Genomic DNA, 26,056 nt, shown 5'->3' with positions numbered 1-26,056 from the left:
GATTATGCCTCATTTATAGACTACAAAGCACGTCCTATTATAATTATAATATGTATTTTATAATATATAATTATAATATGACATATAATTATAATTAAGGTGCCATATGCTGATGCTGTCTAACAGAGAGGAGGAAATACCATGTTAGAATGAGTGTAAAGAAGAGAAGGGATTGCTGACTTTGGTTGGAGAGAATAGGGCTTTTGGGAGAATGAAAAGGAAAGAGTAGAGGCCTTAAATAAGATTAAACAAAGGATACAATTCTGTAGAAGATCATATAATATATGGGAGAAAAATGATTAAAAGGGAGACCTCTAAAACACCCTAATCATCAGCAGGCCATGCTCAGCCATCACTAGTTGAGTTGATGATTTTTATTTTTAGTAAATTTTACTCCAACAGATTTTCAAGGGAAAAAATCATTTTTGAGTAGACAAAAAGGTACTGCTAGTTTATTGTGCTATGCCCTATCTCTAAAGATCACTAGAACTCATGATGTCCCTCTTACGAAGCAAGTTGGCCTCCCATTTGGTATCCTTGGAGATCAGAACTCTCTCATCAATTGGATCACAGTATCCCACTGTCTTTTCTCTTGCATTCTGGGTGTTATACCATGAATGTTCCTAAAACCGAGATTGTCTGCAAAGTTCAATTTGACTTTAGTAAGCCTCATCTCTAATATAGGGACTCTCTGATGATTTGACATCCATAATAACTCCCCTTCTTCTACTGTAGCCAGTCTATTTTTAAGTTCCAACCATATTTGCCTCCTAAATAGTTTATGAAACTACAAACTCCTAATTTCCTCTTGCATTCTTGTTCACTCCTTTTGCAAGCAGCCCTCATATAGCTTCAGAGTTGTTATTACTCTAACGAAGAAGTCAGCCCACAACAGTTTTCTTCTTACAGCTTTGTAAGATCTAGGTTTTAGATTCCACTGTTATCTATGTTATGGCTTCATATAGTCTGGCTGGCTTTGCCTACCTCTTTCCTTCTGGCTCTATAGTCTCCAGATGCTACTGTATGTGCATGCCTAGACTTCTGGTTACTTCTCTTCCTTGAACATTCTTTGCTCATGCTGCTTGGCATATGAGTCAAAGTAGGAGAAACTAAGCTAGGAGCCAAATCAAGGAACAAATTCCATTGACTTAAAGTAACATCTGAAAAGTTTTCAAGTGGAGGTGACTATCCTCTATACAGTGACTCAGAGAACCAAGTTCCTTCCACCTCACCATTTCAACATTGTGGTTTTATATAATAGCCAGGTCAGGGAACCAGAAGTTAAATAGCACTTGTTCAGTCTAATTTTTACAGCCAGAACCAGCTCTTTGCCTCATCCTGACTGTATTGGTGGCTTGGCTACTTTGAAAGAATATGGACATTTAGGAAAGGAGTTCAGTGAGACCCACAGGGGCAGTGTACAGCCTGACAACAGGATATGGGCATACCCACCTCTTTATTTTAGCCAATAGATATTCTACAATTTCTATTTCTGTTCTGCCTCTCTGATAACTGAGTGCTATATTCCAAAGTGAACTCAAGAGATTATCCCTGAAACACATTGACCTGAGGTAGTCTACTAATAATCAGACAGCAGAAAATTCATATATGCTCCAGGTACTAGACATTTCTTCAAGGCCATTATGGATTTCTTGAAAGAATTGGCTGCCACAGGGATTATGCACCAGAATGCAGAGTTCTTGAGCCAGTGAAATGATTGGATAGTTAGGATATATTCGCATGCACAGTTAGCTGGGTGGAAAAAAAAATCAATGGTGAATTGACTAAATGACTGATATAGAGACTCTAAGAAACGGAAGACATGATTCCTGAACAAGTAGAGTTGGCAATTCAGTGAATCAGATCTGGGTGTCTAAAGGCAAGCACAGACCCAGAAAGTGCCAGAATAGGTAACTGGGAAAAGTTCTACTTTTTAATCCTACCTAATATTATTCTGTGTAAGGAGCTCTGTGGACAGATGTGAGATCCTTACCCTCTTAACCACTGCGTAGACGTTACCACATGGCAAACCTGAAGCAACACAGTCTCCCGCACTCTCATGACTGCTCTCTGTTGAAAACTGAAGCCGCTTTGTCCCACTTTCCCTCCCTAGTCTAACCTTGATTTCCCAGCTATCCTTCTGACAAAAGATAAACGATCCGGGGAAATGAAAAGACAATGCAGGCAATCTTTTCTTTGTATGAGACAGGTAAAAAGAGCTGCATTATTTCATGTTAATATCCCTTCAGGCAGAAATGAGATTTCACTTAAAAGTTGCTTTACAGATTCTTTTGGTTTGCTTTAATGGCAAAATAATTAAGCTGTGTCTAATTAAAAGGGAATAAATTGCTCACAGATGTGGAATAAATCAGTGCTTTGTTGAAGGGTGGAGAGAGTTGTACAAAGTTCACAGGGCTACAAGCAATTAAAAGACAAGAGGCCAGATTGATTGACAAGACATCTCTGTGGAACAAGGAACACATTGATAAGTACATCCAGGAAAGATGGAGGTGGGGGCAGCAGGGGACAGGAAATTTGGGAAGAGCTTTATCAAAGACAAATGAACTAACTACCTGTTTTGGCCAGACCTGTAAAGTAAAGTGAGAAAAAAATGTTGCAGGATTACTACCTCCAGAGGATTCTTCCTGAGGAGATGGTCTGTGACCACACACTGAGCAGGAAGTCAAAGAGTGGAAGAGGGAGAGGAAAAGGCAAGGGGCGGGGGACAATTACTTAGTAAAGGCATGGAAAATCATAATTAAAGATAGGTAGGTGTTGGTGACTACCAGCAGACAAGTGAAGTGCTCACTTAAAATACATATGATATGGTAATAATGTATAATGTCTATCTGTGTAACCTTAAAATAGTTAATAAAACTTTACCTCATAGGGTCATTGACCTCAGATGATATCATTTGATTGGGAGGAGAGGTCTCCAGGGCAAGGAGGAGGAGATGTCTCTAGGCTTAGGACAATGCAAGGGAAAAAGATACAAGGAGGACCATGAGACAGGCAGATGGGAGGGAGAAACACAGCAAATGCTGGCCGTTCCAACCGCAGACCAACTAGAGACATGGGATTAGGGCTCACGGTGATCTCATAGGGATCCTTGAGATCAGGGTAGGTCAAGTGAAGGAATCTGGTTTATTCATCCTACACTCAGTTGTGCGATCCTGGGCAGTCCTAGTTCCTTCTACATAAGTCAAGGGAATTGCTATGGCCCATGCATATTTCCTATGTTTTCATTTAGGTTCTCACACAGACCTGTCTGGGCAGCCTGAGAATAACCTTCCTCCCCAACATCCAGATTAGAGCCTTGGTTCTTTTTAGAGGAAAAAGGACCTCATGTGACATAGTTCTTATTCCAGAAAAGACCACATTTTCATCTACTTTGCTTTGGTTGAATTACTCTACTCACATATGTGTTTGGGTATGAGCATTCTCATACTTTAAAAATAAACAACTAAACGCTCTCATCTCTGTCCTCTCTAAATATAACGGGATTTTAAAATAGCTCTCAAATTCTCATCCGAACACAAGGAGGAATCTCAAGAAGAACCCAGCTCTTTCTAGTCATTGCCATGTGGATATCTTAAGGATGCAAATTTCACTTTGCTTCCAAAAAGACTCATTATCTTTCCCGATACATCTGTGATAGCTAGCTTTCATATCTCACGGAATGGCCGAGTGCTTTCAGTTTTGACTGTGTTGTATTGAAACACTTTCCTATTGATTCCAACTACAAACACTTGTCAGTTTTGTTCTTCCCTGGGTTCAACTACTACCCCACCCCACCCCACCACACCATCCCACACCATAGCACACTACACCACAGTCCATTCCACCCCACCACACCTCACCATACTGTACCCTACCACACCAAACCACATCCCCCTAAGTCCTATCCCACCTTCATCCTCCCATCCCACCCCCACCCCGCCCCCACCACACCAAGCCATGCTCCCTTCTTGTCTCAGTTGCCTGAATATCATTACATTTGTTCCCTTCTTTCTAAGTAAGTTTTCTCTCACCTAGTTTGTTCTTCAGGTAAGTCAGAAAGACATTGTCTAAGTGTAAATCCATTCAAGGTACCACTGTACTTTGCTTTCTTGGCTTTGGATTTCCCAAAATAAAGTATAAGTAATATAACTTTAAATAAAACTTTAATATAATTTACAGAATGTTCCAGCACACCTAGCCTGTCTTCCCGGTTTTTGTTTCATTATCTACAAGTCACCCTCTAATCTAATCATGGATTATTCTTTTCTTTTTGTGTACATCTTTTTCTCAGCATTAACACCAGCACACTGTATCCCTACATCCGTTCGGAAATGGATGTTCATTTATGTTTATTCTCATGAAAAGTGTGATTGTCTTATAGTTCTCTGTCGTTATCCCATTTTAGCTCTCGGTCCTGTGTAATCAGCTATGTGCTTATCTGAATTGAGGGCTTCATGTCAGTCACAATCTACCCCAGCACCTCCTGGGAACAGTCACTACTCTACCCTAGTGCCTCCTGGGAACAACTGTTCATTTACATGTGCCCAGCTATAGTGACCAATTCTAGGAAGTGCCAGGGTTGTATGATGAATGCAAACCAATAATTTGTACTTATCAATGATTTAAAAACTTTCCAAAAAGCATCCTCGCTATTGAACTTTCCCCTCCAAATAGTTCTTTGAGGTCAGTAATGTCTGAGTGATGCGATTCTTCTTAATATTAGAATGAAATTGTCCAATATTCCTGTTTATGTGCATCAGAGTTTAAGGAAGTTGAGACTTGGCTTGGGAGCACATTTTGAGAGGACAATATGAAGCACTGGGATGAAACAATCCAGAGAGCATAGTAACTAACATCAATAAAGCACACGGAATTCATTTAAATAATAATAAAAGTATATGATATAATTTCACCAAGGACCTAGTCCCTAGAATTTTTTAGTGTTTTTCTCTCTTGACACAACAAACTTGAAATTAATTTTCTCCATAGCTGCTGCTTGTTACAAAGCATTTAACAAAATTACTCTGATCTTATCACTTTGGTCTCCTGGGATCCCAGTGACTAAGAGTGACTGGAGTTTTGAGACAGAGGAGTTAATTGGGAAGTGTGTGTGGCCTGTTCTCATTGCTCAGGACCACAAACCCTTTAGTCTTCTGCTCAGGATTCTAGTAGACGTACTCATAGGATGCCCCTGCTTCTCAGCGAGCTCTTCCCCAGTAGAGCCAGAGTGTGCTTCACAATCACAATTCACAATCTTCATTGTGCCTTATCTTTTATTTCTCAGATGCCTTCTCTAGTCCCCTCTTCTTTTATAAGTGACTTGATATTTGTATAGACTGGAACTGAAATAGACTAGGTCATTTAGAAGAGGTTCAGAAATGAGTTTGCACTTGTAATGAATTATCATAGAAGATGGAGTCTGGCTTAGGATGTGTGACTGTGAGTAGGTCGAAAGTTGTCCCTATTGTGCAGATGAGACTAATTTCCCTTTCTTCTGGAATAAGAGCAATAATAACATATGACATATAATAGAACATGATAACATTATATATAATATATAAAATATAAATAAAATATTACAATGATAATAAAGATGAAGAGAGGTTGTATAATTTGCTTGAAATCACAAAGACAATGAGCCTTACACTCAGGTGTACATTGTGGCTCCTAGTTTTGCATATATGAAACATACATACCTATGCTTACTTCACTGTTTGTGATTACCCTGGGGGAATAGTTTTAAAAATAACCTTTTATGCTGCAAAAATAAAACAGAGAATTCCTTCACAGGAGATTCTTTCTCCCTCAATCCTATAAAATCTACAGGACCCTATAAGAGGCTTCATATGATTGTAAAAGCAAACGTGAACAAGAATGTCCTATGATGGGCTGGAGGGGTGGCTCAGCAGTTAAGAGCACTGACTGCTCTTCCAGAGGTCCTGAGTTCAATTCCTAGTAACCACACGGTGGCTCACAAGCACCTGTAATAGGATTGCCCTCTTCTGGTGTGTTTGAAGATGGTGACAGTGTATTCATCTACATCAAATAAATAAATCCTTTTTTCAAATTCACTAATTTTTTTAAAAAAGAATATTTTATGATGAGATCATAAGCCTAGCAACCAGGGAAGGAAACAGATAAAAAGGAATGTCAAGAAGTGTAGATGGCTTTATCATTTGAATACTCTACTGGCCTACTTGGCAAGACTCTGGAGACCGAGAGAGCAGAGCAGTCACAAGTCAACCACCAGTAACCAGCAGCCTTCAGGAAGATAGTAGGGTAGCCCCAGGCCAGACTGCATGAACAGGGCTAGAGAGGATACATAGGCCTCCAGGAAATATATCCTCTTGAAAACTCAGTCTCCAAGGCTTTAATTTTTCCATTTCATTAAGCTCCAACTGTTGGCAAGAGATGCCTAGTGTCAGAAGTGCACACTCTGATTATATTCTGACTGAGGAAGGAGACACTGACTCAACACATTTCCTGATGCCCAGCGGACTTGGTATCCAGTTAGCCAGCTTTTGGGTGTCATGGAGGCTTTACTATCTGACTGGTGGCACAGAATCAGTGGCATGCCTGGGGTCTTTTGGCTTATTTTTCTGATACCGGAAATCGGTGTGAATAAACATGTGCTGATAACTGTACTCAACTGACTATCTCGCCTTTCAGTAATTTCATTTTGTCCTTTCACCGAAGGGTAAATGGATGAGTAGAAATGCATTTCCACATTTGGGATTCCTCTAAGAGCTGTTGTAGAGTTAGCTGATGTCTCATGTCTCTTACAGAATGGTTCCTGTAACAGATGCTCCCCGATGACTGAGGCTATAAATGTATCCAGGTAACGTTTCCGTCTGTAGACCAGTAGGAAGGCAAATGGCCTTGCTATCCATCAATGTGAGGCGGACTATTGCTGACCCCGGAATCATGTGAGGCAGTTTCTGATGGAAGCAGAGGGATGATGGGTATGTGACATCAAAGGTAGTGTTGAGAAGAGAGGCAAACTGCAATTTTGATAAATGTAAATAAAATGTTTCTTCATCTGCTAGGTAGCCTTGGCTCTTATGGATATCTTACATAGAGTTAGAAGTCTAACCAGAGGAGTGTATCTACACTAATATTTATACTCAAAATGCAACCAAGCGGGCCCAGGAGCGGCAGGACCCCTGCCAGAGACACCGCCGGACCCTGAAGGAAACAGACCGGATAAACAGTTCTCTGCACCCAAATCCCGTGGGAGGGAGAGCTAAACCTTCAGAGAGGCAGACAGGCCTGGGAAACCAGAAGAGACTGCTCCCTGCACACACATCTCGGACACCAGAGGAAAAAGCCAAAGACCATCTGGAACCCTGGTGCACTGAAGCTCCCGGAAGGGGCGGCACAGGTCTTCCTGGTTGCTGCCGCTGCAGAGAGCCCCTGGGCAGCACCCCACGAGCGAACTTGAGCCTCGGGACCACAGGTAAGACCAAATTTTCTGCTGCAAGAAAGCTGCCTGGTGAGCTTGGGACACACGGAAGCAGAATTTCTCTAGGACCGGGCACGTTCTGTGTTTACCGGAAGTCCCACACCCGCGGATCCCGGCCCGCAGCAGCTCTCTGCTCCCAGACCCGGTGAGAGAGAGACCCAACCGCCTGGTCAGGTGGGCACTCTTGAGGCTGCAGAGCAGAAGAGACCACCAACACTGCTCACCCCTGCCCACATCCCTGGCCCAAGAGGAAACTGTATAAGGCCTCTGGGCTCCCGTGGGGGAGGGCCCAGGAGCGGCAGGACCCCTGACGGAGACACCGCCGGAACCTGAAAGAAACAGACCGGATAAACAGTTCTCTGCACCCAAATCCCGTGGGAGGGAGAGCTAAACCTTCAGAGAGGCAGACAGGCCTGGGAAACCAGAAGAGACTGCTCCCTGCACACACATCTCGGACGCCAGAGGAAAAAGCCAAAGACCATCTGGAACCCTGGTGCACTGAAGCTCCCGGAAGGGGCGGCACAGGTCTTCCTGGTTGCTGCCGCTGCAGAGAGCCCCTGGGCAGCACCCCACGAGCGAACTTGAGCCTCGGGACCACAGGTAAGACCAAATTTTCTGCTGCAAGAAAGCTGCCTGGTGAACTCAAGACACAGGCCCACAGGAACAGCTGAAGACCTGTAGAGAGGAAAAACTACACGCCCGAAAGCAGAACACTCTGTCCCCATAACTGACTGAAAGAGAGGAAAACAGGTCTACAGCACTCCTGACACACAGGCTTATAGGACAGTCTAGCCACTGTCAGAAATAGCAGAACAAAGTAACACTAGAGATAATCTGATGGCGAGAGGCAAGCGCAGGAACCCAAGCAACAGAAACCAAGACTACATGCCATCATCGGAGCCCAATTCTCCCACCAAAACAAACATGGAATATCCAAACACACCAGAAAAGCAAGATCTAGTTTCAAAATCATATTTGATCATGATGCTGGAGGACTTCAGGAAAGACCTGAACACACTTAGGGAAGCACAGGAAAACATTAATAAACAAGTAAAAGCCTACAGAGAGGAATCGCAAAAATCCCTGAAAGAATTCCAGGAAAACACAATCAAACAGTTGAAGGAATTAAAAATGGAAATAGAAGCAATCAAGAAAGAACACATGGAAACAACCCTGGATATAGAAAACCAAAAGAAGAGACAAGGAGCTGTAGATACAAGCTTCACCAACAGAATACAAGAGATGGAAGAGAGAATCTCAGGAGCAGAAGATTCCATAGAAATCATTGACTCAACTGTCAAAGATAATGTAAAGCGGAAAAAGCTACTGGTCCAAAACATACAGGAAATCCAGGACTCAATGAGAAGATCAAACCTAAGGATAATAGGTATAGAAGAGAGTGAAGACTCCCAGCTCAAAGGACCAGTAAATATCTTCAACAAAATCATAGAAGAAAACTTCCCTAACCTAAAAAAAGAGATACCCATAGACATACAGGAAGCCTACAGAACTCCAAATAGATTGGACCAGAAAAGAAACACCTCCCGTCACATAATTGTCAAAACACCAAACGCACAAAATAAAGAAAGAATATTAAAAGCAGTAAGGGAAAAAGGTCAAGTAACATATAAAGGGAGACCTATCAGAATCACACCAGACTTCTCGCCAGAAACTATGAAGGCCAGAAGATCCTGGACTGATGTTATACAGACCCTAAGAGAACACAAATGCCAGCCCAGATTACTGTATCCAGCAAAACTCTCAATTAACATTGATGGAGAAACCAAGATATTCCATGACAAAACCAAATTTACACAATATCTTTCTACAAATCCAGCACTACAAAGGATAATAAATGGTAAAGCCCAACATAAGGAGGCAAGCTATACCCTAGAAGAAGCAAGAAACTAATCGTCTTGGCAACAAAACAAAGAGAATGAAAGCACACAAACATAACCTCACATCAAATATGAATATAACGGGAAGCAATAAGCACTATTCCTTAATATCTCTCAATATCAATGGCCTCAACTCCCCAATAAAAAGACATAGATTAACAAACTGGATACGCAACGAGGACCCTGCATTCTGCTGCCTACATGAAACACACCTCAGAGACAAAGACAGACACTACCTCAGAGTGAAAGGCTGGAAAACAACTTTCCAAGCAAATGGTCAGAAGAAGCAAGCTGGAGTAGCCATTCTAATATCAAATAAAATCAATTTCCAACTAAAAGTCATCAAAAAAGATAAGGAAGGACACTTCATATTCATCAAAGGAAAAATCAACCAAGATGAACTCTCAATCCTAAATATCTATGCCCCAAATACAAGGGCACCTACATATGTAAAAGAAACCTTACTAAAGCTCAAAACACACATTGCACCTCACACAATAATAGTGGGAGATTTCAACACCCCACTCTCATCAATGGACAGATCATGGAAACAGAAATTAAACAGTGATGTAGACAGACTAAGAGAAGTCATGAGCCAAATGGACTTAACGGATATTTATAGAACATTCTATCCTACAGCAAAAGGATATACCTTCTTCTCAGCTCCTCATGGTACTTTCTCCAAAATTGACCATATAATTGGTCAAAAAACGGGCCTCAACAGGTACAGAAAGATAGAAATAATCCCATGCGTGCTATCGGACCACCACGGCCTAAAACTGGTCTTCAATAACAATAAGGGAAGAATGCCCACATATACGTGGAAATTGAACAATGCTCTACTCAATGATAACCTGGTCAAGGAAGAAATAAAGAAAAAAATTAAAAACTTTTTAGAATTTAATGAAAATGAAGATACAACATACTCAAACTTATGGGACACAATGAAAGCTGTGCTAAGAGGAAAACTCATAGCGCTGAGTGCCTGCAGAAAGAAACAGGAAAGAGCTTATGTCAGCAGCTTGACAGCACACCTAAAAGCTCTAGAACAAAAAGAAGCAAATACACGCAGGAGGAGTAGAAGGCAGGAAATAATCAAACTCAGAGCTGAAATCAACCAAGTAGAAACAAAAAGGACCATAGAAAGAATCAACAGAACCAAAAGTTGGTTCTTTGAGAAAATCAACAAGATAGATAAACCCTTAGCCAGACTAACGAGAGGACACAGAGAGTGTGTCCAAATTAACAAAATCAGAAATGAAAAGGGAGACATAACTACAGATTCGGAGGAAATTAAAAAAATCATCAGATCTTACTATAAAAACCTATATTCAACAAAATTTGAAAATCTTCAGGAAATGGACAATTTCCTAGACAGATACCAGGTATCGAAGTTAAATCAGGAACAGATAAACCAGTTAAACAACCCCATAACTCCTAAGGAAATAGAAGCAGTCATTAAAGGTCTCCCAACCAAAAAGAGCCCAGGTCCAGACGGGTTTAGTGCAGAATTCTATCAAACCTTCATAGAAGACCTCATACCAATATTATCCAAACTATTCCACAAAATTGAAACAGATGGAGCCCTACCGAATTCCTTCTATGAAGCCACAATTACTCTTATACCTAAACCACACAAAGACACAACAAAGAAAGAGAACTTCAGACCAATTTCCCTTATGAATATCGACGCAAAAATACTCAATAAAATTCTGGCAAACCGAATTCAAGAGCACATCAAAACAATCATCCACCATGATCAAGTAGGCTTCATCCCAGGCATGCAGGGATGGTTTAATATACGGAAAACCATCAACGTGATCCATTATATAAACAAACTGAAAGAACAGAACCACATGATCATTTCATTAGATGCTGAGAAAGCATTTGACAAAATTCAACACCCCTTCATGATAAAAGTCCTGGAAAGAATAGGAATTCAAGGCCCATACCTAAACATAGTAAAAGCCATATACAGCAAACCAGTTGCTAACATTAAACTAAATGGAGAGAAACTTGAAGCAATCCCACTAAAATCAGGGACTAGACAAGGCTGCCCACTCTCTCCCTACTTATTCAATATAGTTCTTGAAGTTCTAGCCAGAGCAATCAGACAACAAAAGGAGATCAAAGGGATACAGATCGGAAAAGAAGAGGTCAAAATATCACTATTTGCAGATGACATGATAGTATATTTAAGTGATCCCAAAAGTTCCACCAGAGAACTACTAAAGCTGATAAACAACTTCAGCAAAGTGGCTGGGTATAAAATTAACTCAAATAAATCAGTTGCCTTCCTCTATACAAAAGAGAAACAAGCCGAGAAAGAAATTAGGGAAACGACACCCTTCATAATAGACCCAAATAATATAAAGTACCTCGGTGTGACTTTAACCAAGCAAGTAAAAGATCTGTACAATAAGAACTTCAAGACACTGAGGAAAGAAATTGAAGAAGACCTCAGAAGATGGAAAGATCTCCCATGCTCATGGATTGGCAGGATTAATATGGTAAAAATGGCCATTTTACCAAAAGCAATCTACAGATTCAATGCAATCCCCATCAAAATACCAATCCAATTCTTCAAAGAGTTAGACAGAACAATTTGCAAATTCATCTGGAATAACAAAAAACCCAGGATAGCTAAAGCTATCCTCAACAATAAAAGGACTTCAGGGGGAATCACTATCCCTGAACTCAAGCAGTATTACAGAGCAATAGTGATAAAAACTGCATGGTATTGGTACAGAGACAGACAGATAGACCAATGGAATAGAATTGAAGACCCAGAAATGAACCCACACACCTATGGTCACTTGATTTTTGACAAAGGAGCCAAAACCATCCAATGGAAAAAAGATAGTATTTTCAGCAAATGGTGCTGGTTCAACTGGAGGGCAACATGTAGAAGAATGCAGATCGATCCATGCTTATCACCCTGTACAAAGCTTAAGTCCAAGTGGATCAAGGACCTCCACATCAAACCAGACACACTCAAACTAATAGAAGAAAAACTAGGGAAGCATCTGGAACACATGGGCACTGGAAAAAATTTCCTGAACAAAACACCAATGGCTTATGCTCTAAGATCAAGAATCGACAAATGGGATCTCATAAAACTGCAAAGCTTCTGTAAGGCAAAGGAAACTGTGGTTAGGACAAAACGGCAACCAACAGATTGGGAAAAGATCTTTACCAATCCTACAACAGATAGAGGCCTTATTTCCAAAATATACAAAGAACTCAAGAAGTTAGACCGCAGGGAAACAAATAACCCTATTAAAAAATGGGGTTCAGAGCTAAACAAAGAATTCACAGCTGAGGAATGCCGAATGGCTGAGAAACACCTAAAGAAATGTTCAACATCTTTAGTCATAAGGGAAATGCAAATCAAAACAACCCTGAGATTTCACCTCACACCAGTGCGATTGGCTAAGATCAAAAACTCAGGTGACAGCAGATGCTGGCGAGGATGTGGAGAAAGAGGAACACTCCTCCATTGTTGGTGGGATTGCAGACTGGTAAAACCATTCTGGAAATCAGTCTGGAGGTTCCTCAGAAAATTGGACATTGAACTGCCTGATGATCCAGCTATACCTCTCTTGGGCATATACCCAAAAGATGCCTCAACATATAAAAGAGACACGTGCTCCACTATGTTCATCGCAGCCTTATTTATAATAGCCAGAAGCTGGAAAGAACCCAGATGCCCTTCAACAGAGGAATGGATACAGAAAATGTGGTACATCTACACAATGGAATATTACTCAGCTATCAAAAACAACGAGTTTATGAAATTCGTAGGCAAATGGTTGGAACTGGAAAATATCATCCTGAGTGAGCTAACCCAATCACAGAAAGACATACATGGTATGCACTCATTGATAAGTGGCTATTAGCCCAAATGCTTGAATTACCCTAGATCCCTAGAACAAACGAAACTCAAGACGGATGATCAAAATGTGAATGCTTCACTCCTTCTTTAAATGAGGAAAAAGAATACCCTTGGCAGGGAAGGGAGAGGCAAAGATTAAAACAGAGACTGAAGGAACACCCATTCAGAGCCTGCCCCACATGTGGCCCATACATATACAGCCACCCAATTAGACAAGATGGATGAAGCAAAGAAGTGCAGACCGACAGGAGCCGGATGTAGATCGCTCCTGAGAGACACAGCCAGAATACAGCAAATATAGAGGCGAATGCCAGCAGCAAACCACTGAACTGAGAATAGGTCCCCTATTGAAGGAATCAGAGAAAGAACTGGAAGAGCTTGAAGGGGCTCGAGACCCCAAAAGTACAACAATGCCAAGCAACCAGAGCTTCCAGGGACTAAGCCACTACCTAAAGACTATACATGGACTGACCCTGGACTCTGACCCCATAGGTAGCAATGAATATCCTAGTAAGAGCACCAGTGGAAGGGGAAGCCCTGGGTCCTGCTAAGACTGAACCCACAGTGAACTAGTCTATGGGGGGAGGGCGGCAATGGGGGGAGGGTTGGGAGGGGAACACCCATAAGGAAGGGGAGGGGGGAGGGGGATGTTTGCCCGGAAACCGGGAAAGGGAATAACACTCGAAATGTATATAAGAAATACTCAAGTTAATAAAAAAAAAAAATGCAACCAAGCAAAGCTTGTATATTATCTTGTATATTGAAGACCCTCAGGAGACTTACATTTGTTCAGTGAGTACCAGCATTGGAGTGGCAAATACCCAAATAATACATTCTATAGAATAGGTAAGCAGTCCAGCCGGCGTATGCATGGGGACTGAGCCCTTGACAGACGTAGCCTTGTAAGTCAGTACAGACTCACACACATCGATCTCATTGATAACTAACCTAACATTAGTAATAACAAGAAGGGACAGTTTCCCCTCTTATCACACATAGAAAGTAAATTCAAGGTATATCAAAGACCTTCCTGAGGGAAGAAGGAATAGATTTAAAACACACCCAGGAGAGCAGCTTTGTAACTCTGAGGCATGGAAGAAATGCTGAGGACATCAATAATTGGACTAAAGATTGATGAATCTGCACCATATTAAAATGTGGAAATGGTCAACAAGGCAGGAGAAAGATGAACGATAGAAGGAGAAGAGGAAAACTCATGCGACTCCATATAAAGTTATTCCTAGCTTCACTAGTAATCAGGGTCCCACAAATTAAAACAATAAAGTGGTAACTGTCACACTACCAGACTGGCAAATACGTTAAAGCCTAGTGAATTTTAGATTTGGCAAAGATGAGGTGCAATAGACACTTTCTTTTTTTTTTTTTTTTTTTTTTTCAGAGCTGGGGACCGAATCCAGGGCCTTGTGCTTGCTAGGCAAGCGCTCTACCAGTGAGCTAAATCCCCAACCCCTGCAATAGACACTTTCATTTGTAAGCTTTTTTTTTTTTAAAGGTTTATACATTTTTTCTTTTTGGTTCTTTTTTCGGAGCTGGGGACTGAACCCAGGACCTTGCGCTTCCTAGGTAAGCGCTCTACCACTGAGCTAAATCTCCAGCCCCAGGTTTATACATTTTATGTATATGAGTGCTCTATGTACACCTGCAGGCCAGAAGAGGGCATCAGATCCCATGACAGATGGTTGTGAGCTGCCATGTGGTTGCTGGGATTTGAACTCAGAACCTTGGGAAAAGCAGTCAGTGCTTTTAACCACTGAGCCATGTCTCCAGCCCCCATTTGTAAACTGTTATGGTACATGTGAAAGCGATTTAACTTTAGAAGGCAGGTTGAAAGTGCATAGGCTCATAGGCTAGTATTTCTACTCCTAGTGGTTATCCTGGAATAACCTATCCAAACGTGTACAAGGAAACATAATTGGAAATGTTAATTCCATCACCATTTAGGAAACTTATAAATGGAAGTGTGAATTATAGAAAGAAAAAGTAAATGGTAACATAAATAGAATGGGATTTTGTATGGAAGACAGAAATAGACAATAGAAAATAGTAAAAATAGCGAGTTTCATGAAGAGTTATTATTTTCCTTTAGGTAACTCCATAAATACTATGACTATTAACTTACAGTTTTCATAACAAACCCATGATAGGGGCACTATTAGCATCTGTGTTTTATACATGAACAAAATAAGGTACAGAGAAATTTAATCGCCCATTTATCTCCCAGTTGTCAGTGGCAGAACAGAGCCACAGGCCAGCCTCTAACTTTAGAATTGCTTCTTTAAGAGTTACACTCGTCTCAGCAGACAAACAAAAGTATAGCATTAGCTTAAATATTCAACTATGAATGTTATATATGGAGTATATCTCGTTTAGGGTTAGGTTTTGCTGCATTTAACAAAATAGTGGCATAAACAAGGTGTTTACTTATGACATACAACCCTTTGAGAAGTTGGTAATCTAAGGCATATAACGGGGGGTTCCTAAGTCATGAGGGATCGAGACTTCTCTGTTCCATTGCCCTTAGACTTGCTGTTTAATGTTAAGAACCATGGGGCTCTGAGAGCTTCATCCATCAGTCATGTTCCTTGTAAGCAGGAAGAAGAAAAAAGGGAGGGTAGACAAATGTATACCTGCCTGGCAGGGTAGTCCCTCTGAAGATTTAAGAAAAGGCTTCATGGCCTAAAAGCTTTAATCTCATTGGCTGCCCCTCTCTTTTCAAGAGAAGTTGGGGTCTATAGTTCTTTAGTTAGAGTTTGAATGAACTCTATGTTCTATATAGAAAAAGGAAATATTGAGCAGACAATGAACATTTCTGAAATAAATATCATGTATGTGATTACATATAATGCTTCAAACAAAACTATAGATTATTCATGTAAAATATCCTTTTAGAGTTAATACTTAAATAAACATGTGTATGGAAATTAATACCAAATTTAGGACAATGCACATTTCAAGAAGGAAGAAAGGGGATATGTGATAAACCAATCTAAAAAGATATCAAATTCAAGAATGGCTTGTTAAAGGCTTATCAGTTGGATGGAGGTCAGGGCCTATGTATCTCCAGGGGACATACGTGTGTGCCTATATTTCTCCATCTTTTGTATAGTTTATTTCCTCTTCTGTCTCTCGGTAGAAAAAGAGTCTTGCTCTCAAAGAACTGATTTCCTCTGTTGGAAGCTCAAGTCCTCACCGGCTGTGAGATAATGCCAAAAATGAAACTTTTTTTTTGTAGCACACACTCTTTACAGTAATAAATTTGCTGAGATGCTGTCAAACATCTTAAACTAAAATAAGCTATTTATAAGTATTAGTTTATTTCACCCTCAGCAGAATCCTTGGTGTTAAAAAAAAGAGAGAACAATCTTTTTTCATCTGTACAGATGAAGAAACCAAGGCTTGGAGAAATGAAGAATCTTCCCTCAGACTCCCCACTTCAAAGGCAGGACCTAGGTTAGAAACTACGCCCACGAGACTTCAGGACCTGGCCAGGAAAACATCACACTGTATAGTGACACTGCAAGTACATGTTTTGATGCTTGCACACAATGGTGAGGGTAGGGTGCTGGGTTCAGAATGGAAGGAAAGGTTGGCTTTACCCTGTGTCTGGTGGAGCCTTACTTTGGGAGGGCTACATAGAGTTTGGCTGAGGTAAAGATAAAAGCAAGCAGTCACTGAGAGAAATTCTAGTTCAGAAGTTACACAAGAAAGGAAATCTTTTATTAGTCATAGGCTGGCTCTGCAGGGCATAGTCCAGGGAGGTAACCAAGGCTGGAATGTCCTGCCAAGAAGAGTGAAAACGGAGGCATTGGAGTTCTGAAATTGAAGGTAGAGAAAAGGCCAAGGCATTATTCACACTTATGTGATTTTCTACAGCTTTATGCCCAAACAATGGAGTTGATTTTTGAGACAGGGACCTTAAGCTGGGATGAGACTTATTGTTCACATAGCCTAGGTTGGCCTTGAACTCATGATCTTCCTGTCTCAGCCTCCCAAAGTGTTGGGCTTATAGGCATGTGCTACTATCCTGATCTTGTAGAACTGAACCAAGATGGGTTATCAAATAAAAAAGAGGGGTTTCTAATGTTGGTCAGGGATAGTAGGGGAACATTTCACACAGATATGTTTAGTACACAGATCCTCCAGCTCTCTCTCCCTGAAATCCTAACCCCTAAAAACCTCATTTTTTCGGAAAAAGAGTCGGTAAGCAGCTCATTCCAGGCTTGCAGCTTCTTCCTTGGAACTGTGAGCTCAGCTCCCTGTCCCACACTCAAGATAACCTTGAATTATAACTTTACTTTGATCTAGCACCTTCTTTACATGTAGGCTAGGACACATGGTGTGGAACTCCTTCTCCTCTGTCTCAAACCTATAAGGTCAAGGGATTGCCTTTATTTCTCAGGAACAGAAGGATGTCTCCCTTCGGAACCCATGATGCTTTCCATGGTGCCCTATCTGTCCCAATATTCTGAGAAGTGAAGAAAACTGAAGGTTCTGGTTCTTTCTTTTTAAGACCATTGTCATTGATATCTGTGCTATCCCTCCTAAAAATCTCTTCTCTGAACCCAAAGACTTGCTCTCCACCCTTCAAGGCCTTATTGAAGCTGCCTATGCCTAACTCTAACTCGTTTGATATAGCATGTCTAAGGTCAGTTCACTCAGCATCCTTTCTAAAACCTGCCGTCTTTTATTAATAGCGAATACATAAACAGCCACCATTAGGGAAAACGACCTCAAATTTTTAATAAGCCAAACAAAACCACAAACCTGTGACTATCATTTATTTGGTTCATCCTGTGTGCCAGACTGTGCCAGACTCAACTAAGAAGATTATCTTTAAAACTTAGTGTTGTCTGGAATAGTATTATCATCACCATCGCCACCGCCACCGCCGCCGCCGCTGCCGCTGCTGCCAGCATCGTTGTTAAAATTTTACAATGAAGAGACCCAGTCTTAGAAGGATAAATTGATTTCTCAAAGATCAAATCTCAAAGGGTCATTTCATTTAGGATCAACATGTGGGCAGGTCTCTTAAACCCCAAATTCTACAATTCTGCTATCCTAGAAAAAGTAAGAGACCTACTGTAACTACTCACCCTTTTCTCTTTTAAATGCTAGGCTACAGCATCAACAAAATGGCAGCCAAGGAACAACGTTTCTCCTTGAGAAAATACTCTTTAATGCGACTCTCTCTCTGTACAACTCTATACTCCAGCAGCAATTCCTAACCTATTTATTTCCTGCTGGTAAATCGACTCATGTGCTGCGAGCCTTTATTTCCATTGGTGTGAGGTTGCAGATTGCGGTTGTGCATGTCAAAATTCTTCGCATGACACAAAACACCAACATTAATCATTAACAGAAGAGAAGGGAAAACAATGGACCTCAGAAATACCTGTCTTTACACACACATATTAAGGAGCAAAAACCAAATATTGAACGGTAAGGATGTACTATAATTTTTAAATTTCTATTCTAAAAGACGTAAAAAAAGCCCCACCTAAATACAATGAAGTTTGAAATGAAAACACCAGTTCTCTTTCCTGGAAAAGATCTGACAGACTTCTTAAGCATTCTTCTTCATTCCAGGGTCCTCAAACTGAATTCAAACTAAAGCTAACTCTCTTTAAAAAACTTTTCTTTATGAGTCAATATGACTGAAACCCCCAGAAATCTAGGTTTGGTTAAAAAGTTTTGAAATCTGTTTGTGAAATAAAATACTCTTTGAAGTCTTAGAGCTGGCTCCAAGGACGTCGGGTCAGTCTGGCAAGGATGCTTCTCTGGCCCCCGCTCTGTTTGCGCCTGTTTCCTGAGTATATGGATCCCTCTTCCTGAAGAGGCTGAATCACTCGTTGCTCCTACTGAGTCTTTTCTGGATGCCATACCATATCTCCTTTTCATTTTTTTTCACAACTGGGTTTTCCTTTTCTGGTCAGCCATATTACTTTGGCGGAGAAGTCTAGGATATACATGTTTAGTTCCAAAGCCATGCGGTCAAAACCAGTTCCATTTTGTGACTCAGTTCATTGCCCTTTTTTATGACTGTTGATTATGCTGGCTTGGTGCCGGTTCCCTCAGGTGAGAATTGGCATAAGAGCTGACTGCAATGGGTAGGCCATTGGAAATGGGTTTCCTCAGAAGTATGTGTGCACAGACATTATTTATAAGCAAAGCAAAACAAAACAACCCTCCCCACAAAATACCAGGGCTATGTATGGGGTACACATCTTTAATCCCAATACCTAGGAGTCACATATAGGGTAGTCTCTGTCAGTTTCAGGTTAACCCAGGCTGGATGAGATCTTGTCTCCAAAGAGAGAGAAGGTGGGCGGGGCCCTTAACACTTAAAAGCCCTTGCTACTTTTTACAAGAGAACACAGATTTGAGTTTTAGTACCCATAAAGTGGCTTACAATCATCTGTAACGTCAGTTCCAAGGGTATCCTGAATCTTGTTCTGCTTCTCTATGGAGCAGTTGGCTAGACACTCACTCATATAAAACAAACAGTTTAGATATGGAAAAGTTGGAGACTGAGGTTTTAAAAGACTGAGCTTGCTTAAGCCATAGCACTGACTGCTTCAGAACATACAGAGAGTCATGGGTACCGCTGCTCTATCCTTATGGAAGGTTAAAACTTGTGGAATAATCCTGGTAATGACTTTTACATGACTTATTTTTTATTATTTTATTTTTATGTATGAGTGTGTATCCTTGGTTTTGCCATATGCATACAGGGGCCCTCAGACATTGGATCTAACATTGCATTGCCTAGAGCTGGACTTACAGAGACATACGTGCTACTTGACATGGGTACTGGGAACCACACCTGGGTCTTCTGGAAAAGGACTTTCCAGCCCTCTAGTCTCCACAGTGTTGGTTTTTATAAAATGGGAAAATAGGAATTGGAGGTATGAAATGGGCACTGTTAGATCTCTAATCTGGTCATGCCTTGGGATAAAGTATATGCATGTGTCTTTGTATGCCATATTCATGGTCATAAGTGTTAGAGCATAGAGGCAGAAGAGGAATAGATCTGGGGATCACTCCAAAATGCTGAAATAATAACCAAGTATTCCTTTGTTTTTTAATCTTTATTAACTTGAGTATTTCTTATTTACATTTCGATTATTATTCCTCTTCTCGGTTTCCGGGCCAACATCCCCCAGCCCCTCCCCCTCCCCTTCTATATGGGTGTTCCCCTCCCCATCCTCCTCCCATTACCACCCTCCCCCCAACAATCATGTTCACTGGGGGTTCAGTCTTGGCAGGACCCAGGGCTTCCCCTTCCACTGGTGATCTTACTAGGATATTCACTGGTACCTATGAGGTTGGAGCCCAGGGTCAGTCCATGTATAGTCTTTAGGTAGTGGCTTAGTCCCTGGAAGCTCTGGTTGCTTGGCATTGTTGTTCATATGGAGTCTCGAGACCCTTCAAGCTCTTCCAGTTCTTTCTCTGATTCCTTCAACGGGGGTCCTGTTCTCAGTTCAGTGGTTTGCTGCTGGCATTCGCCTATGTATTTGCTGTATCTGGCTGTGTCTCTCAGGAGAGATCTACATCCATAACCAAGTATTCCTAATGGCACTTATACAGTTAAACTTACAAACACCTGTTGGTTTGGGTTCGCATTTGTTATCTTTAAAGTCACACTTGACCTGGAGATGAGAAGTCTGAGATTAAATAGAAGTGGTTAAAGAATGGGGCTACTGTACTCACTCCCAGTAGGCAACCTTCCAACTGTGAGTGAGCTCACAGAGTAGAGAAAAGCAAGAGCCAAAAGACTAGTATGTGCTTGCCAAGGCTTTTGAGGACTTTCCATTGTTTGACAGCAGGTCCTTAGGTAAACAATTGATACCTTTGTTCTCTAATTCTCTGAGATTTCCCTAATGACTTTCAGCATATTATCTTTATAGACCATCCAATTCAGAACTTGATTTTGATTCCTTTTCCTACAATTCAATGTATCTTACTCCATTGCAGATACGGTGCTGTCACGTAAAATAATTATTATTATTTTATTAAGTTACTTATTTATTTTACATCCCAACCACAGTTTCCCCTTCCTCCTTGCTTCCAAGTCCCTCCCTCTCATCCCCCCACCCCACAATCCTCTTCCTGCCTTCTTCTCAGAAAAGGGGAGGTTTCCCATAAATATCATCAAGACTTGGCACCCGATTAGAGACAGCCCCTGGTTCCACTTTAGGAGTCCTACATGAAGACCCAGCTGCACACCTCTTACATATGTGCCAGCGGGCCTAGGTGTGTCCCATGCATGCTCTCTAGTTGGACTCTATGAGTCCCTAGATGCCCAGGTTGTTGATTCTGTTGGTTTTCTTGTGGTGGCTACAACCCTCTGGCTCCTTTAATCCTCTCCTACCTCTTCCACGGGATCCCCCAAGCTCTACTTAATGTTCGGCTGTGAGTGTCTGCATTTGTTTCCATCAGGTGCTGGCTGAAGCCTTGCTGATGACAGTTCATGCTAGGCTCCTTTCTGCCAGTACAGCAGAAAGGTGGTCTTTCTCATGGCATGGGTCTCAAGTTGGGCAAGTCATTGTCCCTTTCTTGAAATTCTGCTCTGTTTCTTACCTCTACACACCTTGTAGTCTGAGGTTTTGTGCCTGGGTTGGTGTCTCAATCCCTCCACTGAAAGTCTTGCCTGGTTACAGGAGAAGGCCAGTCTAAGCTCCATATCCCACATTGCTAAGGGTCTTAGCCAAGGTCACCCACATAGAATCCCATTTTCCTGGGCTGGTAGCTTATCTTAGAAATGCCCCCAATCCAGTTGTCTCTCCCCGTACTCTCTCCCTCTCTCCTCTCCCCACTTCATCCCTCCTGTTGCCATTCTTGCCCTCCCCCACCAAGCCCCCTCTATCAATCCACCAGTGATATAGTCCTCCTTCTCGGGGAGATCCAAGCATCCTCTCCTTGTTCAACAAATGGTGATGGTCTAACTGGACATCTGTATGTAGAATTCAAATAGGTCCATATTACCCTACACAAAATTCAAGTCCAAGTGGATCAAAAACCTCCACATAAAACTGGATACACTAAGTCTGATAGAAAAGAAACTGGGCAGAAGTCTTGAACACGTTGGCACAGAGTCACTTCCTGAACAGAACACTAACAGCTCAGGCACAAAGATCATAACTAATAAGTGGAACCTCATAAAACGGAAAAGCTTCATAAAGCAAAGGACACCATCAGAAGGACAAAACGGCAACCTACAGAGTGGGAAACTTTTTCACTCGTCCCACATCTGACAGAAGGCTGATATTTAAACTATATAAAGAACTCAAGACACTAGATATCAACAAATCAAAAGACCCAATTTAAAAATGGGGTACAGATCTAAACTGAGAATTCTCAACAGAAGAATCTTGGATGGCTGAGAAGCACTTATGGAAATGTTTAATGTCCTTAGTCACCGGGTAAATGCAAATCAAAATGACTCTGAGATTCTACCTCATACCTATCGGAATGGCTATCAAAAACTCAAGCAAAAGCTGATGCTGGCAGAGATGCAGAGCAAGATGAAGACCTCTCTGTTGCTGAATGCAAACTTATACAATCCCTTTGGAAATCAATATGGCGGTTTCTCAGAAAATTGGGCATTATTCCACTCCTAGGCATATCCCAAAAAGAACCTCCACCCTACCACAAGGACACGTACTCCACTATGTGCATAGGAGTTTTATTTGTAATAGAAACTAGAAACAGCTTAGATGTCCCTCAGGGAAAGAATGGATAAGAAGAAATGTGTATTTGCACAATGGGATATTACTCAGCCATTAAAAACAATGGCGTCATGAAATGTGCAGGCAAATGGATAGAACTAGAAAAGAACATTCTGAGTGAGGTAACCCAGAAAGACAAACATGGTATGTGATGACTTATAAGTGGATAGTAGCTCTTAATAATCTGAAATAAGCAAGCTACAACCCATAGACTCAAAGAGTTCAGTTCTTCCTAACTACCCAGGACCTCAGGCAAGACCTTTATGTAAGACTGATACTGACTGATGCTAAGTCATAGGCTGCTAGGAAATAACATTCCAAAGCATTGGGACCATTGCTACCCCCATGCTCAGTGAACACACTCCTTCAAGTGATAATTAAATATATTTGACACATATGTCTATGAATGCATATATTCAAAGAGTCCATAAATATGGGTTAATTTGAGTTAAACATAGTTGTTCACACATAGGATGTGGTCTTATTTTCTTTGAAGCGTACGTCTCATGGAGTATCATCCACATCAAAAAGTTTATCAACGACCTAAAGGCTTGATAGTGAGGTTTAGCCTATTTTACCTTCTCCCAGCTAAGCCAGGAGAAATAACTGTCAGGGGTTCACCCATCTGTGCGATCACCTCGGCGTTAGTTCCTCCTTCCCTTCCACTATGTTATCCCAGCGCAGAGTAAGGTGATCGCCAGAGCCTTTCCAAACCCTTCCTAACTGTTAGTTACTCCCTCAAGGTGTCACAGAGGACATGAAATGTTAATTCTAGAGCAAGTGGCCTTTCTGTTAGCAAGGAGGCATGTCAACATCCCGGGAAAGACTCAGGGATTAAAAAAAAAAAAAGAAGGAAGAAACAGACACAGAGAACAGAACTTGCCATAGCAAATGGAGCAAATCTTATTTACAAATGACCTTTAACCTCTGAGGTCAGCCCAAATAAAGAAGCATCTGTCATCTTTGGGAACATCCAATATTCTTTACCCTGACAAGGGCCTCCAAAGACTACATTCCATTTCAATCTAATTGGCTCCATGCCCTTTCCTTGCCTTCTCCAGCTATGCATGGCAAGCTAAGCCATCTAGGGAAGGAAAGCAAGCCCTGAGACGTGGGACACCTTGACAGCAGAATCCGGGGATGGAGGCAGGGTAGGAACATTTCTAATTAGAGTACAACTGGGTACATCGATTTCAGCCTCAGAAGGAGCAGGCTACACTGCCGTGCCCGGAATCTTGGCTGATGCCGGCAGGTAGCCAAACTTTCCTTTGATCTAGATGAGGCAAAGAGAGATTTGTTTTCCCCCAAACCACAAGAGATAACGTGTGAGACAAACAGTAATGATGCTCATTCTCAAGATAGCGATATGGAGAAATGCTGTCTGCCTGGGTGTTGATATTATTCATGCTTCTCATAAATACTCATCAAATGTACAGTGAGCCTAGAGCACTGATAATATAGCAGGGGACATGTGGATGGAGTCATCATCCTCATGAAGTCTTTGCTTTGATTCGAAGATGAAGGAACATAGATCACGTTATCGGACTCGTTTTAGTTCTGCAAAGGAAGTCAGCACTGAAGACTAGCACATGGCAACAACATGCCTGCCTAAACATGCAAGGACAACGAGAAACAAGTTAAAGTAGACAGGAGTGGGGAAAAGCTCCTGAGGTATTGACGCTACACAAAGGACTACAGGCAACTAAGGAATGCTGACACAGGAGAAATCGTCTACCCTAGGGAACAGCACACCCAATGGTCAGCCTTGAAACATACAAGTAACATGATACCGACTGAGCAAGTTATATTTGGAGTAGATAGGTACATATCTGTACAACCATCAATAATAAATTCATGAATTTGAAAGCAAACAAGGAGGGGTATATAGGAAGGTTTGCAGGGAAAGGAAAATGATGTGATTATATTATAATCTCAAGAAATAAAATGAATAATGAAAAATACAATGTGTAGCAATTAGAAAATAATGGGGTTGCAATTGCTGGCAGATAGTAATTATGGAAATTGAAATAAAATATATTAGGAACAAAAGGGCATTTATCATCGCCTGAAAGACCATTTTTATTATTTTCTTGTTTGCTTATAGCTTACTTTCCACTTTTAAAATACAAACTAAACAGAGGCGAAAATTTTGGCCATTAATCTTTTCTTTTTTAGAATGCCTAGACAAATTCTTTGCATGTAGGAGGTAATAATCCACTCAAGTAATGAGTTAAGCAAGAAGACCTACACATTTGACTTGATCAATAGGGAGTTTACAAATGAAAAAAAAATGATGTCTGATCTGGAAGAGAAGAAAAATGACTCACCACGAGACGGATGAAGAAGTATTTACAGAAGTATAATTTGAAGCTAGGCAAGAGAAGCAAAGTATAAGTAGGTTGAATTTACAGAAACAAATGCTTGGCTGAGTGTACATCAGTTATTTCTTCAGAGATCACCGTGCTGTGAGCTTGGAGACGCACATTCTCTAGCATGCTGCTGCAGCAGAGATAAGAGCAGTGCATGAGTGTTCAGTCCTCGTGTAAGGCTTGGTTGCCTATTGGCATCACAGACTTTACCACCAGATTCTCAGGTGGACAGTGTGTAGGTCCCACGGTAACTGATCAATCTGGATGTGACAAGTTTGTGAAGGGGTGAAGGGAAGCAAGTGGTAAAATTGCTGACTCAGAGTTTCAACAGCTTGGAAATAGAAGCTGTGAATTACAAAATTTAGTTGTGTTCTTTCTATGACTACAGATCTATAAAGCTTAGGGGTGGAGAATGGGGGAACAAGGTATTTTGTTGAGTACTTACATGGAAGGCTTATCTCCATTGTAGGGTATGGGTCTGGACAAACTTTTCCTTTCTACAAATCCGTGGACCATTTCAGGGAACATCAGAAAGGTCAGTTGAAGATGTGGAAGCCCAGCTCAGCATAATGTCAGGTCTATGGTCTTACTAAGAATTTTCTTCATATGGTCCATAGTATTCTAGTCTGCTCTAGGTGATCCCTGTGTAGTAAGCCTAATCTAGGAGAGGCTTAGGCTCTTTT

The 26,056-nt window shown here is 41.3% G+C and overlaps 1 protein-coding gene and 1 long non-coding RNA gene across 8 annotated transcripts in view; one reads left to right on the top strand and one right to left on the bottom strand.

The window, feature by feature from the left end:
* Positions 1–26,056, bottom strand: part of Atp10b (ATPase phospholipid transporting 10B) — a 330,892-nt gene that overhangs the window by 113,636 nt on the left and 191,200 nt on the right.
* LOC134480671 (uncharacterized) overlaps positions 19,768–26,056 on the top strand; it is a 135,497-nt gene continuing 129,208 nt past the window's right edge. The window contains exon 1 of the long non-coding RNA XR_015631188.1: positions 19,768–19,924. This is a non-coding gene — a long non-coding RNA (uncharacterized LOC134480671). The remainder of the gene's footprint in view (positions 19,925–26,056) is intronic.

This window comes from Rattus norvegicus, chromosome 10 (genome assembly GCF_021556685.1).
Source record: "Rattus norvegicus strain SHRSP/BbbUtx chromosome 10, alternate assembly SHRSP_T2T, whole genome shotgun sequence".
Classification (NCBI taxonomy): Eukaryota; Metazoa; Chordata; class Mammalia; order Rodentia; family Muridae; genus Rattus; species Rattus norvegicus.
Note: the sequence above shows the minus strand (reverse complement) of the source record. Positions and strands in the feature narration are given on the sequence as shown.